Here is a 16815-nt window from a genome sequence, read left to right as displayed (position 1 = left end):
TAGCAAAGAGAATAAATGAGATAAATATTGGGAAATGTTCATAATTGTTAAATCGAGGTGGCATATGGGTTGTTTTACTACTATTTATTCTTTTTACTTTTATTCATGTTTAAATATTTTTAATAATAAAAAGTTTTTTAGAATGATTGTTTGGACCTACTCAATTGCTGTTATGACCCACTGCTGCCAGCTGTTTGAAAAATTGTGTGCTAGGGCAGAGCCGAGGAAAACAAAGGGAGAAGAGGAAGAGAGCTGGTAGAGAGGAAGGAAGGAGAGTGGGGAGGTGACAGGAGATGGAGGATGACAGAGAGAAGTGCACTGTGGGAGGTGATAGGAGTCATCACAAGTGTCTCCAGGTAATACCCCTCTAAAGGCTTCTTCCTCCACATCCCACTCGATCTTCAGTGTACTTTCCCCATTGGACCCTGGGCTACTTGGCAAGGAAAATACCTTATTCATCTCTGTAAACCCCAGTTCCTGGAGCAAGCCCAGAATTAGAGAACATCCATCAGTCAAAGCTTCTCATTTCACAAAGGACTTGCACCTGCCTCAACATCGCAGCGTTGCCTCTTTCCCCCAGTGCTGCCTGCTAGGATAAACCTCTCTGCGCTAGGAGCCCAGCTGTTCTAATCCATAAGACCACACTGGGATTCTTGCCTAAGGGGTCACACCATGTGCCATCTACTGCACAGCTGACCGGAGACGTGAACCCAAGAAAAGTGGAAAGTCACCTGGGCTCACACCATCCTGACAGTCATTCCACTGTCATCTGTGTCTCCTGAAACCAGGTGCCCCTGGCACAGGGGAGCGTGTGAGTATGCAAGTGTATATAGGGGGAGGGGAACAGCACCCCTGCCTCTATCTCTGTACTTCCACTCTCCTCCCCCATATATGTCCTTTCTCAAATTTAATCTATCGTCAAAATAATGTATTTTCTTTGCAGAACATATTAGCAAAGTACAGAAAACTGAAAAAAGAGGTAGGAAAAAGGAGAGATGGAGAATTGATCATAATTACACCACCCATAGGCACAACCCCTTCGAATTTTCAAAGTGTATTTGATGCATTATTTTCATTAATAGACTATTAGAGCAGTTTTAGGCTTGCAGAAAAATTGAACAGAAAGTACTGAAAATTCCCATAAACCCACTCGCTCATAGAAGTTTCTCATATTATTAGCATCTTTTATTAGTTTGGCACATGTGTTACAATTGATGAAGCAATATAGATACATTATTATTAACTAAAGCCTATATTCTACATTATGGTTCACTCTTTCTGTTGTACTGTTCTTTGGGTTTTGACTAATGCATAATGTCATGTATGTATTCACCATTGCAATAATCATACAGAATAGTTTCATTGCCTTAAAAAATCTTCTATGCTCCACTGATTCATCCTCCCTTCCCTTCAGATTTGGGGCAACCACTAATATTTTTACTGTCACCATGCTTTTGTCGCTTCCAGAACGTCATATAGTTGGAATCACACAGTATGTAGCCTTCTCAGACTGACCACCCTCACTTAGCAATACGCCTTTAAGTTTCCTCTATGTCTTTTTATGGCTTGTTAACTCATTTTGTTTTAACACTGAATAGTATTTCTTATATTCTGTTGTATAGAGGTATCTGTTTATTCATTTACCTACTGGAGAACATCTGGGTTGTATTCAGTTGCAGACAATTATAAATAAAGCTGCTGTAAACAGTGTGCACAGGTTTTTATGTGGGCTTAAATTCTTAAATCATTTGGGTAAATACCTATGAATGCAATTGTTGGATTGTGTGGTAAGACTATGTTTACTTTAGTAAGAAACTAAAACTGTGTGTGTGTGGTTTTTTTTTAAGGAAGCTTCACGTGGAACCCAATCAATGCAGAGCCCAACGTGGAACCAATACAGGGCTTGAACTCATGACCCAAGATCAAGGCCTGAGCTAGGGGCACTGGGGTGGCTCAGCTGATTAAGCATCTGACTTCAGCTCAGGTCATGCATGATCTCATGGTTCATGAGTTCGAGCCCTGCATAGGGCTCTCTGCTGTCAGCACGGTAGGTTCCTGTCTCCCTCTCTCCCTGCTACCCCCAACTCGAGCATACTCTCTATCAAAAATAAATAAACATTAAAAATAATCTAAAAAAAAAAAAAGACCTGAGCCAAGATCAAGAGTCAGATGCCAAACCAACTGAGCCACTCAGGTGTCCCAAAACTACAAACTGTCTCGTAAAACCATTTACATACCCATCAATAATGAATGAGAGTTCTTGTTGGTCCACATCCTCACCAGAATTTGGTATTTTCAGCGTTTTGGATTTTGGCCATTCTAATAGGTATTTGTGATACATCGTAGTAGTTTAAATTTGCAACTACCTAATGACATATGATGGTGAGCAATTTTTTGTACACTTATCTGTATATCTTCTTTGGTGAGGTGTCTGCCCACTTTTTAACTAGGTTGTTTGTTTTCTTATTGTTAAGTTTTTAAGAGTTCTTTGTGGCGAGCCTGAGTGGCTGAGTTGGTTACGCGTTCGACTTCAGCTCAGGTCATGATCTCGCGGTTTGTGAGTTTGAGCCCCACGTCGGGCTCTGTGCTAATAGCTCAGAGCCTGGAGCCTGCTTCAGATTCTGTATCCCCCTTTCTCTCTACCCCTCCCCCACTCACACTATATCTCTGTCTCAAAAATAAATAAACACTAAAAAAAAAAGTTCTTTGTATACTTTGAATACAAGTCCTTGATCAGATATGTGTTTTGCAGATATTTTCTCCCAGTCTGTGGCTTGTCTTTTCATTCTCTTGACAATGTCTTTTGCAGAGCCGAAGTTTTTAATTTTAATGAAGAACAATTTATCAATTTTTTTCTTTCATGGATCATGCTTTTGCTGTTGTATCTAAAAGTCATTACTAGGGGTGCCTCAGCGGCACAGTCAGTTAGGCATCCAGCTCTTGATTTTGGCTTAAGTCATGATCCCAGGGTTGTGGAATCGAGCCCCGTGTTGTGGGATCAAGCTCTATCCTGAGCATAGAACTTGCTTGGGATTCTCTCTCTGTCTCTTTCTCTGTCCCTCTCTCTCTCTCTCTCCCTCTGTCCTCCCCCATTCTCTCTCTCTCTCTCTCTCTCTAAAGTAAAAAATAATAAATAAACAAACAAATAAATATCATTACCAAACCCAAGGTCACCTCGATTTTCTCTTTTTTAAAAAATCTTTTTTATTTTTTTAATTTTTAATTTTTGTTTTATTTAGTTTTGCTTTGATAGCTTATTTTTGAGAAAGAGAGAGCACAAGCAGGGGAGGGGCAGCGAGAGAGAGGAGACACAGAATCCAAAGCAGGCTCCAGGCTCTGAGCTGTCAGCACAGAGCCCCACAAGGGGCTCAAACTCACAAACTGTGAGATCATGACCTGAGCCAAAGTTGGACACTTAATTGACTGAGCCATTCAGGTGCCCCTAGATTTTCTCTCATGTTTTCTTCTAAAAGCTCCATAGTTTTGTGTTTTACATTTAGGTCTATATCCACTTTTAGATAATTTTTGTTAAAAATGTAAGGTTAGTGTCTAGATTCATTATTTTGCAGATGGATGCCCAGTTTTTCCATCACCACTTGTTGAAAAGACTGTCTTTCTTCTATTGAATTTCCATTGCTCTTTTGTCAAAGATCAGTTGACTAAAGTTGGGTGGGACTATAACAGGGCACTTTATTCTGTTCAATTGATCTATTAGTCTTATTTCACCAACACCATGCTGTCTTGATTACTGGATAAGAATGTCTATGGTCGCTGTGTATGTGTATGCATCAGATATATGTGTGGTTTATTAGATTTTGTTATCAGTGTTATACTCATTTCATAAATAGAATATGGAAGTTGTCTCTATTTCTGTGCTCAGGATAGAATCAATAGCAACCAACTTATCTGTGCTTTAAAGTTTCTCAGTAGAATTCTCCTGTGAAATAATGTAGTCCTGATGCTTTTGTGGATGGAGGTGTGGGAAAATACAGTTCTCTGACAACATCTATTCTATGGTAACCAGTTTACTTAGCTTCTATCTTTTCTGGGATATTTTGATAAATTATATTTCTTGTAATTTCATCTGTATTATCCAGATTTTCAAATTTATTACACAGAGGTGAGTAACATGATCCCATACAATTCTATGAATTTTTTGTGTAAGTTATTTCACCTTGCTTTTATTTTGATTGTACTTTCTCAGGCTAGCCAAGTGTCTATTCATTTTTTTTCAGATCTTATATTTATTAGTACTCCCATTTCTATTTTCTAAATTATGAATTGCTTCTTTAATCCTTCCACACAACAACCTGCCCATGGGTATTTATAGCAGTTATATTCACAATTGCCAAATTGGAAGCAACCAAGATGCCCTTCAGTAGGCGAATGGATAAGTAAACTGTGGCACATCAAGACGATGGAATATCATTCAGCACTAGAAAGACATGAGCTACCAAGCCATGAAAAGAAATGGAGGAAACTTAAATGCATATTGCTAAGTGAAAGACAATCTGAAAGAAGTGATTACCTCGTGAAAGCTGTAAACTTCTTACTGTACATTTCCAACTATATGACATTCTGGAAAAGGCAAAACTATAAAGACAATTAAAAAGATCAGTGATTGCCAGGGGTTATTGGGGAGAGAGGAATGAATATGCAGAGCACAGAGGATTTTTAAGGCAGTAAAACTACTCTTGGATATATATGGTTAAAAATTCATCTGAACTCGTAAAAGTACAACACCAAAAATGAACTAAATTGTAAACTATGGACTTTCAGTGATTATGATATGTCAGTGTAGATTCATCAGTTGTTAACAATGTACCACTCTGGTGGGTGATGGTGATAATAGGTGGGAGGGCTATGCATGTGGGGGGCAATGTGTTACACAGGAAATCTCAGTATCTTCTGGCCAATTTTGCTATGAACCTATAACTTCTGTTAAAAACTCTATAGACTTGCAACCAGAAGATGAGTAAGTTCTGGAGATCTAATGCACAGCATAGTGAACTATTGTTAACAACACTGTGCTTTATACTTCAAAGTTGCTAAGAGACTAGATCTTAAATGTTCTCACTATGCACAAAAAAATAATTATGTGACTTGATAGAGGTGTTAGCTAATGCTGTGGTGGTAATCATATTGCAATATATAGATGTGTCAAATCAACACACTGTACAGCTTAAACTTACACAATGTGATGTGTCACTTATTTCACAATATTTTCAAATACCATTATAGAAAAAAATAAAGTCTATTTAAAAAGTCTGTGATTTCAGTTTTGAGGCGATTAAGAGGGCTTTTGTAAGTATATGTTTTTCACATTCTTGAAAACATAAAATTGTGTATTCTTAGCCCATATCCCTTTACATTCTAAACCAGCTCCCTTCCCTTCTTCCTCTCAGAGGCTCTAAAGCTTAAAGGTCGTGGGGTGTTCCTTGTCCTAGAGCCTACGAGAGAGAAAGAACCCCCAGGACTACAGGAGGACCCACCTAGCCAACACCCAGGGTCCTACGAAGGCTGACAACAGGGCCGACACCTCCCCACTAGGCAGACCACCTACAGGGCAAAGGAAACCGATTGGCCAATAGCCACCACGGAGCGAAGCTCTGTTCTGTGATTGGCTTTAGCGGTGACGCCCCCTCCTGAATTGCTTGCTTGGATTGGTCCATTTCTTGACTCTGACCTGGACGGTGGCCAGAGGAGGACAAGAGACTTCCAGAAAGAATGGAGGGATGATTTGCGTGACATATGAAACGCAGTCGCACATCAACAAGCAGCCGGGCTTTGGGGACGTGGCCACGGCCTTCGTGGTGCTGGTGCTGCTGATGGCGACTGAGAGGAACCGGAGGGGAGCGCCCCCCGAGCCCGCAGCTGCCGCCGAGGTAAAGGTTGCTTTCCCGCGCAGGGGCGGGGGATGTTTGGCCTGCCTGAGCAGTGGGAGGTGAGGAGGGGGAGGAGGACTGGAGGGACCCGGGAATCTGCTTTCAGTCCCACCCCCCACCCCCCGCCCCCGAAAGGGCATCCTCTTACACCTAGCCCTTTCTTCTCCTCCCCCTCCCTGCGTTCACCCTTCAGCCCACTGACTGCCTCAGTTTCTCCATTTGGGGGGTGGAGGACCGTGGAGCTAGGCTTGCGGTTCTCCATGCTCCCCTCGCCATGGAGTTGCCAGATTTGGCAATATAAACACGAGACACTGGATACATTTAAATTTCAGTCAACAAATAATTTTTGCCTATAAATATATCCCCAATATAAAGTGAAATTTTGAACTGAGCATGTTGTTTTTTTATCTGGCAAACCTAGACTAGACTAATACTTGTACACCTCCTAACCATTTACAGCGTGCTCTCACAGCAGTCCCCGTGTGGGGAGTGTTGTTGTAATCCAAGTTCTGAAGAAGCCTGAAGAAGACTTGCCCAAGGTTATGCAACTAGTGGGTAATGAGGCCAGAACACCTTAAAAACCCATTTTAGTTCTGCTGCCCTTCATCAGAAGAACACTCCTGGGGAGTTCGTTCTTATTGTTGGAATTAATCCAGTTAACAAAAGCAAACTTATCCTTCAGAGGGCTGGAGAATAAGTTTATATTCAAGTTCTCCTCTACAGCATTTATATTTTAGGGAAGAAGTAACTGTATTAAGCTGTCAAGGAATATTGATTTGCTCTGTGATGATTAAAGTATACTTTATAATGACTACACAATGGCATATCATTTGGCTTTGATGTCAGTGGACAAAGTTATATGTATTGCAAAAATTCCATACATCGCCATAAAAGTAGGGATTAAGTGCATTTGGCATGTAGAGGCTAAGAGCTCGAATTCTGGAATGAAACACACCTGGGTTTAAAGCATAGTTCTGTCACTTTGATGGCAGTAGGCAAGTTATATAATCTCTCTGGGCCTCAGTTTCCTCTTCTTTAAAATAAAGATGATAATAATTGTACCCACTTCATAGGATTGTCAAGTGCCTGGGACATCAAAAGTAATTTTAGCTATTAGCTATTACATTTGACCATTAGACTGAATCTTTGGCATAACAAATCATTCTATATTTTTAACTTTTAAATTTTTATTTCAATTTTTAAAAGGCCAAACAATTAAGAATGTTATGGATATCTGAGTTTCAGTGAAAAGAAATGTACTGTTCAATAATAGATAAAGCAAGTATTTTAGATTGTAATACACCAATTTTACCAAATCAAATATCTATAAGCTGGGCTAATAAAAATATTTATGTATCAGTTTTATTCATTGTTCCCCATGCATAATTTTATATTATTTTTATTTTCATTGTGTTTTAAACAGAAGAAACATTACCAACCACTATGGGAGAGAAAATAACTACAGGGTAATGGGTAAAGCTAGAAAATGAGTTTACATTCAGTGGTTATTTATGGTAAGGTAGACTTAGGATGTTTTAAAAGCCAAAGGTCAAGCCTTACAAGAGTTTTTTATTTCTTTGTATATTGTTTTATTTCCTTAGTGTTTACAGTATTAAAATAGTTTAATTGCAGACTATTCTCTAATATTCCTTTGGGAATTTTTCCTAGTTTTCCTTCAAAAAGCTACAAAACCTTTCCACCACCTAAAGAGAAATGTAGAACAAAGATTGAAGTTCTAATCTTAGCAACTACTGTTTATTACCCAAGTGATTGTAAACAAGTCACTTATCATATTTGATCCTTGATTATTTGTAAAATCATAACAAAAACCTGAGTCTCCACCCCCAAGGTTTATAAATGCTGTCAATTATTACCAGCTATTTATTCACCCGAGAAAACTGCAATTGTGGATGGATCCAACTATCTGTCTTCTTTGTGCCTGCATCAAGCTTCCTAGAAGAGCTGGAGAAACCTGTGCACTGAGAAGACTTGGTAGTAAAAGAGATTCATGGGAGTCACCGTTGCCTAGTCGTTTTGCACTGCACAGCAGGCCCATAGTGTTTCTCTAGCCACCTCATTCTTTCATTTTCTGCAACTGCTGTATCAGATTCTCTTCATTCTTTTTAAACCTCTGACATCCCTCACAAGCCATTCTCAGCAAATGATGTCAATGTTAATGAGGAAATAGAATTCCTGTGTTCTGAGCTTCCTGCCAGCAAACATTAATGTTTCTGCCCCACTGCCTGTGTCATCCTTGTCATATCATAGTTCACTTTGGAGTCCTGTAATCCCATGGTAATGTAATAGAGCACAGGCTCTAAAGCATTTTTCCTGAAAATGATATTCTCCCATTCATTAGGGACTGTGATGTGCTTCTTCTAGATTGTGGCCTGCACATCACACTGGCTTCTTACTCCACCTGTGAGGCCATCCAGAGTTTGAAGCCAGAAATCACACACACATCATTTAGCAACAGAGTGATCAATTTCCCCTCTGTGGGCTTCAGCTGGAGAAGCTTTCTGCCAGGAAGCTCTGGGTCTTCTCCTCAAGGAGAAAGCTGGGATCAGTGCTTTCAAAGTTCAGACATGACACAAGGTGCAGAATGCTTTTCTGTTTCCTCTGATTGTCAAGGATTTTTATTGAAGCCTCACTTAAACCTGCTTTTCTTTCTTTGACACCATTTTCTGCAGTTATGTTTTATTACCAACTAGAGCTTTGCATTCATAAAGGCTAAATTTATTCCACTAATGTTGTAGAAATGGGTCTCTTTCACCCACACACTAGGTCTTCCTCCATCCTATGCTGATCCCTTCCAATTTATTTTGCTCGCTCCTCCTCATGGTCCTCTTGGCTGTGCCCTCCATATCTGCAGCCACTTCCTTGGACACTGGGACTGGAGATACAGCTGTGCCACGGGGACCCTAGCTGGCTGGCTTGTGGTTTCTCCTTCTAAATCACACTCTGGAGATTCAGATGCCCTCGAGTTCCCATGATTTATTGATGAGTTATTTCCTCTTGGCTTTACCATCCTATGGTTGAATGTTTGTTTACCTACAGACTCATTAGTTGCCACCAAAGGATAAGGAATAAGATTACAAGCTACGGACTTTTCATGCAAAGGTGGAAATTTGGATTTGCATATGAAATTTCCTCAGAAAGCATCTAATTCGGGTTTAAAACACTGTGCAGAACAAAGAAAACAAATGAGCTGCCAGTTTAAGACTTCTGTGGTTTCTCTTCTGTAAATTATGTTAATAGGCTTGATACTCTTATTTTGAATTTTACACTTTTAATTTGAAATTATTTTAGACTTCTAGAAAAGTTACAAAAGTGGACAAAGAATTCCAGTATTCTTTACCTGTATTTCTCAAATGTTACTATTTATAACACATTTGTTTTATTCTCTGTATATATACACAATTGCACATATACTCACATAATGTTTTTCTGAAGCATTTGGCAGTAAGTCACTGACATTATGCCTGTTTACCCCTTAATATTTCAGTGTGTGTTATCTAGAAATAAGGGCATTCTCTTACATCATAACACAATTATCAAAATAAAAAAATAACATTGATTCAATATTATTTAATCTGTAGACCTAATTCAAATTTCACCAGTTGTCCAACTAATGAACATCTTACAAAAAAAAAATGGCTTGTTTACTGGTCCGAAATATAATATAGGATCACATATTGGATTTAGTAGTTATGTCTCTTTGGTCTCCTTCATTCTGGAACAGTTCCTCGTCTTCGTCTTTCGTGATTTTAATAGGTTAGATGATGAAGTGATTTTGGTATCCGTATGCTTAATAGAGATTTCTGCGTACTAAAAATATGTGAGTAGAGGATGGTGTCAATCATTGAGAATGGAGGACAGTTTTTCAATAGAATATTCCCGCATTGTTTGTTTGTTTTCTGACACTTCTCCCCAAATAGATTCAGGCTATCCATTTGGGGAAGACAAAACACAGAAGTGATGTTGTGTTCATCTCAGTGCATTCGGAGGCCGGGCAAGCTTTACTCTCAAGCAGGTGTTGCCCTGGAGGTGGCTCCATCCCACAGAAGAACTGTGAGATCAGTGTAGTCAGTCCTCAGGGTTGTCCTTACCAAAGAGGCCAGCACTGGTTTATTTACATCTGCACCATCAGTCATTGGTTAATGGCTGTCCCCCAGGGGAACATAAATTTTCAGATACTTCAGGTTTTACAAAAGTGAAGAATAGCTTAAGATTTGGTGTAAAGTGGTCCATTCAGAACCTTTTTTTTTCTATTATTGTCCACATGCAAGCATATAGTTTTTGTCTCAAAAACTTTTTAAAAGTTCATTCATCTTTGAGAGATAAAGAGAGAGCATGCACTGGGAAGGGGCAGAGAGAGGGAAACGCAGAATCCGAAGCAGGCTCCAGGCTCTGAGCTGTCAGCACAGGGCCTGGTGTGGGGCTTGAACTCGCAAACTGCAAGACCATGACCTGAGCCAAAGTCAGACACTCAACCGACTGAGCCACCCAGGCACTCCAGAGTTTTTCTTTCAAATTAAACAGGAACTAGGTTTGCAGAGATGGTTTGCAGGGCTATATCTCCCCAGCCTGAGAAACTAAAGCTTTCTTTGTTTCAGGGTAGACAGAATCCATGCCCTTTGTGTTATTGTTGTTAAGTCTAAACGCAATTTTGCAACATGAAAACTGCAATGATCTGTAATTAGATGGGAATCTTTGTAGTTTGTGATAAATCTGTTGCATGCTATCTGTTTTTCAAAGCTCACTGCAGGCACCTGGGTGGCTCATTTGGTTAAGTGTCGGACTCTTGATTCTGGCTCAGGTCTTGATCTCATGGTTCATGAGATCCAGCCCACATCCAGCTGTGAGCTGACAGCATAGAGCCTGCTTGGGATTCTCTCTCTCTCTCTCTCTCTCTCTCTCTCTCTCTCTCTCTTTATGTCCCTCCCCCCCCCCCCACCTTTCTCTCAAAATAAATACACGTTTAAAAAAAAATTCACTGTTACTAGCTATGAAATAAAGCTTTTCTTAACCAAGCTGTAGGCTTTATTAAGATCAAGGCTATATGGCATAACTTCCCATTGGAAAGATTTATTTTTAAAGTAACTGATAATCAGTGACTACATAACAGAACGATTTGTCTTGGAGCTATAAACGCAGAACTTGTTTCACTACTTACATATCCTGCACATAGAAGAATAATGTACGAAATGTTTGTTTGGATTCTTTAATTATCTAACTGGTATCTCTAGGAAGCTGAGGATCTCAAGTTTGTAAAGGCACAGAAATCTAATCAAAAATGAGATGCTGTGGGGCACCTGAGTGGCTCAGCCGGTTGAGCATCAGACTTCCGCTCAGGGCATGATCTCACAGTTCATGAGTTCAAGCCCCACATTGGGCTGGCTGCTGTCAGCTTGACAGCTCAGAGCCCACTTTGGATCCTCTGCCCCCCTCTCTTCCTGCCCCTCCCCACTTCCGCTCTCTCTCAAAAAATAAATAAAACATTTTTTAAAAATAAAAATAAAAATGAGATGCTGAAAGGGATTTTATCATGAAGCAGTTTGATTATTCTGCATTATAAGCTTAGAAGTGATTCTGTGTTGTGCTGCATAAAGGCTGTTTGCAGACCAGAATCTTAAACTAAATATGAGCAGTTCAGCATTTAGCCATGTGCTTCAGAAATGGTTTGGTGGAGCCTGTATTTCTACAACATAATAATTTAAGCTTTAACTTTTAGATCCAAATGGTAATTCTGGCACTTGAATACTGTAAGGAGACAATTTGTCATGCCTGCATTGTGGAAATGGTGTTCCAAGTGAAAGGCACAGCATACAGTTGAAGCAGCACATACCAGTGTTTCAGGGAGAGCATCTGATATGTTAAATAGAAGCTATCTTTCTAAGTATCGCCATATTTTACTTAGGGCATATTTAAACTGGTGATATTGAGGTACAGGAGGGAAAATGTTCGCCTCATTGTTTAAGCCAAATGCATGAATTCCTAGACATGATACTAGGACTTTCCTTTAATAAACTTTATATTTTAGATCCATTTTAGGTTTACAGAAAAATTGAGAAGATAGTTCAGAAAGTTCCTATATACTTTGTAAGGAGTTTCCCATATCTTACATTAGTGTGGTATTTGTTAAAATTAATGAACCAACCTTGATACATTATTGTGAACTGAAGTCCAGAATTTACTCTGATTTCTTTAGTTTTTACCTAATGTCCTTTTTTTTTTTTTTTTTTGGTTCCAGTATCCCACCCATTTAGTTTATATTTAATTGTCATGTCTCCTTAAGCTCCTCTTGGCTGTGACAGTTTCTAAAATATTCCCTGTTTTTGATGACCTGAACAGTTTTTAGGAGTCAGATATCGGTCAGCTATTTAGTAGGATGCCCTTACATTGGAATTTGATGTCTTTCTCAAGATTAGACTGGGGTTATGGGTTTTGGGGGAGGAAGACCACAGAAGTAAAGTGCCATTTTCATCTCATTAAATTAAGGATTATTACTGTTGAGCTGACCTTGGTCCCCTGGCTGAGGTTGTGTTTGTTAGGTTTCTCCAATAAAGTTACGCTCCCCTTCCGTAATGTAGTCTTTGGAAGGAAGTCCCCATGCACAACCCACATTTAAGTAAGATTTATTTTTTTAACTTTCCAAAATGGGTCAAGATGCTTGTTTTGGATGAAGCAGATAAAAATGTGGAGTCAAGGGATTAAAGGTCAAATCCATGAGATTTACCAGAAATTAAATATAAGCATTAAGGTGGGCACATGATTTGTCTATAGCTAGCAGGTTGGGTTAATTGTTACAGTATAGCTGTGAAGTGCTATATTGTCCTTTCCCCCTGCTGAAAGCAATTGTTTCCTACAATCTCTGTCTAGCTCAATTCTATAGTAAGACAGGGACGCTTGGTCTCAAACATTTCTCTATGTATTATTATGAAAACTGTTATATCTGCTTAATTGATGTGTCAAAATAATTAGTTATCTCTCTCTTTTCTTTTAAGGTTGGGTTGTTTTCTGCCTTAATGTCAATCGATATGTTGGAAGTTATCAAAAAGTTCATGAGAAATCCATTTCAAATTCTAATAAAGAAGGAAGAATTGACCCTTGAAAGGACCAGTATTTTATAATATTTTTGAAAGAGGGTAATGTTTTTCTAGTTGATATACATAAAAATTATGGCCAGAATTTTTTTTTTTACCTTCTTACTTAAGCTCTGTACTAAAATTACAGAAAGTAGTAACCGTGTCTTAGTATTTATAAATAAAGCAGCAGAGTAAACACAAGAAGAGAAACAATTATACCAGATAATAAAAAAACTGAGCTGAACCTCTTTCTTAAGTCCAGGATACTTTGTTCTAAAATTTGGTGCAATAATATCTGTATTTAAGTAGAATTAATAGAATGAATTTCTAACTTGCCCCTTGCAATGGCAGGGATGAGAGTAAGAAATCAAACGGCTTTTTCTTCTGACTCTATTAACATTTTCCTCTCCTCTCTGCAATACCAGGGGCTGGGGGGGTGGGGAGGGGGGTTGGAATTACATGCTCCTTGTGGCATACAAGAGACCTACCAGTACACAGGCTGTACTTTTTCAGAACACAAGGCAGAGGGTAGACTGGCTTCTGAGAAAATGCATGCCAGGAAGTTCAGTTTCTGATGTGGTAAGAGTAGTTCTTCCCTAGTATTGCCAGTTAAGACACAGTTAATATCTAATTATTTCCTTAATAAACTGATGCAGGATGTAGTTACAATGTAGCTGTAAAGTGCTGCCTTGTCTTTACCCCTGCTCAAAATAAAACTGTTACCTTTCTAGCCCTGTCTGCCCTGGTGCTTAGCAGCCAGGGATGCGTGGTCTCAGACATGTCTATCAAGTTAAACACTGACTTGAGGGATGACTGTTGAGAATTCAGCCTTATTAATATTTTGCAGGTGGTGACAGAGAAAGAAAGAAAGAAAGAAAGAAAGAAAGAAAGAAAGAAAGAAGAAAGAAAGAAAGAAAGGCATTATCGGGAAGGAATTCAGGTATGGGACAAACCACGTTTTGATTACTGCCAACTTACTGGTATTTCAATTCCTCATTTAATTATAGTCATCTGCCAAAAGTTGGTTTTGAGGGGAAGATTTTTAGCAGTCTTTGTCAGCTCAAGCTATGTGGGGAAATAAAGCCCACACTCCACAGTGAGCTGTATGATTTCTATGCAGTTCTACTGTTTGGTGGCCTGGAAGAGTGTGCAGCAGCTGCTGTTTGAATCAGAACTTGAATGTATACTACCGTGATCTCAGGCTCATGATTTTTATGTACAATGGTATCTATGGTTATAAACTATGCACCGCCCACCACTTGTGGAAACTGTATTCTCAACTGAATATTTGTCATCTTCATTGAGTATTTGCCTTTATTCTGGTGAAATAAATTTATGTGTTGTTGTTCAAGTGTGATTCTGTTAGCCAGACAACCTTTAAAATCAGGTATATGAATGAGGACAACAATCTTATCATCTAGTAACATGGTAAGATGTATTTAAATTCTACTTGGAGAGATTCATGGTTGATCAGAACATAGTAGAAAAACAAATGTGAAATGTAGCCCAGACTTTGGATTTTGTACAATTGATATTCAAAGGAAAAATCAACAATGCTGTTAGATCCGGCTGCCTTAGCTTACACGTGAGTCCTTTTTTTTAGTCGTGTTATTCATATCTTGTGCTTTCTTGGGGATTCCTCTATAACTGGGATTTTGTTAGCATTTTCTGGTATCAATTTACATTGACACTGGCTTAGGTATAGTGGTTTTATTACTAAATAAATTATGTCTTGCTACTAATGTAAAAAGAACTTTAAAAAGATATAGAGGCACCATGTCCAGCCGCAAAGGGGGCAGGAAGAAGCCCCCGAAGCAGCCCAAGAAGTAGGCCGAGGAGATGGCCAACATAAGGCGTTCAAGCAGGAGCCAAAAGAGGAGCAGAAGAAACTCCAGGAGCTAAAAGGCCAAGACCAGGCTGCAGGGAAGGGCCCCCTGGTCACAGGCAGAACTAAGAAATCTGGCAAAAAGTAAACTGTTCCTTGTGCCTGAGGCAATGGTAATCCTTAATTCCATTCCTGTTTAAACATCTGGATTCCCTGTCATAACCCTGTTGCTGCCGATAGCTAGTAGAATGGAGTGTCTTAGATCCTGTTGTACATTTAAGAATAAACTTTTGTTTTAAAAAATCAATCATTAAAATAAAAAAGAAAGACAAAATGTAGTAGTCAACAAGAATAGATGATGAGACGGTGCTCAGAGATGGCACTGGCCTAATTTAGGACATGGTTTCACGAGTGAAACAGCATGTAGTTTGGACAAAGAGCGAGTCAGTATTTCCATATTTGTTTTTTTCTTGTTCCGGTTATTTGATATTTTAAATCGCTCCAGCCACGGCATTTTTTGATTGGCTGTATTATCTGTTTTGGTATAGAGCCATGGTGGTACATATATCTCAGCCGTCTGTGTTACGGTGTCTTAGGTGAACTGAGCAGAAAGCGGTGATAAGTATGGGTTATCATGACAGATCTTTGGAAGTTCCTTCCACACACACACACTATAAAAAGTTAAGTCCTAGACCAAGTCTGTCCAATAGAACTTTTGCAGCAATGAAAATATTCTATATCTGTGCTGCCCAACACAGAAGTGACAGGCCACCATGTAGCTACTGAGGTGTGGTTCATGCAACCGGTTAACTATATTTTCTATTTAATTTTAATTTCAATATCCACATGTAGCTACTGGCTATTGTATTAGACTGCCTAGTCCTAAACAATAGCTAACATTCCAGAGTTTACAGTTGCACTTTATAGTTCCAAAAGTGTGTCAAGACGAATTACGTAATTGTTCTTTTTGTTTAGTCTGTGGTGTTTACATCTGTCCCAGGCCAACAACTGCTCTTGGCTAGCCCTCTTGGGTATGGGCTTTAATTCCACTACCACAAACACAATACTGTCATCCGCTTTATAAATAATAATGCTTAAGATGCCTGATAGAATCTGATTTTGCAGCCAAAGGAATCCTTTCCACTAACTACAAAAGAAATCCTTTTTATCTCTAGATATTGTAATTGGCATCTAGTTAGAATCACTCTATATATAATCTTGGGAAATAAACAGCCACTGATGGTTAACAAGTAGCTCATATTGTTAGTAGCTCATATTGTACTTGATAAGCAATATTCTGATTAATAATTTTTGTTTGTTCAGAATTGGCAGTGGAGGCTGATTTGGGAGGAAAGCTGTGGCCATAAACATTGAAGAAGACAAGTGGATTCTTTGTGACATTCAGACTTTCTACAATAGCACAGTGGAGGAAATGCCAATGAATGTGACTGACCTTATTTAATTCCTGGGATGAGACAGTTTTGAATGGAGCACTCGCTGTTGTGGAATAGGTGATGATAACGTCCACTGTGCTTCTTTCTTTGGGAATATTTGAAGCTCGTCTCAATGCTCATAACGGATCAAAAATACAGATTTCGATGGTAACACTACTCTTACTCGTGAGCCCATATGAGGATGGTCATTGGTTTTATCTGCTTCAGAATTAGAATATTGGAGTTGGATATGACAGATGAGGTTGTAACAATTATTCTTAGAAATTTATTTCCTAGTTCTGTAAAAATGGTTATATTGAGTGTGCTCCATCATTTAATACTATATTGTGGACTGGACAATATGTGCTGTATAAAAGCAGCCAATTGAGGTGCCTAGGTGGCCCACTTGGTTGGGCGTCCAACTTCGGCTCAGGTCATGATCTCACAGTTTGTGAGTTCAGGCCCCACATTGGGCTCTGTGCTGATGGCCATTTGTGTTACGAGTTACGTGTGCCATCAGCACAGAGCCTGGAGCCCACTTCAAGTTCTGTGTCTCTCCCTCTTTCTCTGCCTCTCCCCTGCCT

At 39.2% G+C, this 16815-nt stretch overlaps 2 non-coding genes and 1 pseudogene across 2 annotated transcripts; all 3 read left to right on the top strand.

The window, feature by feature from the left end:
* Positions 1 to 13087: 13087 nt before the first annotated feature.
* LOC122230890 lies at positions 13088 to 13267 on the top strand. The gene has a single exon (XR_006207957.1). It is a non-coding gene; the product is annotated as a small nucleolar RNA SNORA81 (small nucleolar RNA).
* Positions 13268 to 13623: 356 nt separating this feature from the next.
* On the top strand, positions 13624 to 13753 carry LOC122230860. Its single transcript, XR_006207931.1, has one exon. It is a non-coding gene; the product is annotated as a small nucleolar RNA SNORA63 (small nucleolar RNA).
* Positions 13754 to 13836: 83 nt separating this feature from the next.
* LOC122230675 lies at positions 13837 to 16815 on the top strand (annotated as a pseudogene).

Source organism: Panthera tigris, chromosome C2 (assembly GCF_018350195.1).
Source record: "Panthera tigris isolate Pti1 chromosome C2, P.tigris_Pti1_mat1.1, whole genome shotgun sequence".
Lineage (NCBI taxonomy): Eukaryota > Metazoa > Chordata > Mammalia > Carnivora > Felidae > Panthera > Panthera tigris.
Note: the sequence above shows the minus strand (reverse complement) of the source record. Positions and strands in the feature narration are given on the sequence as shown.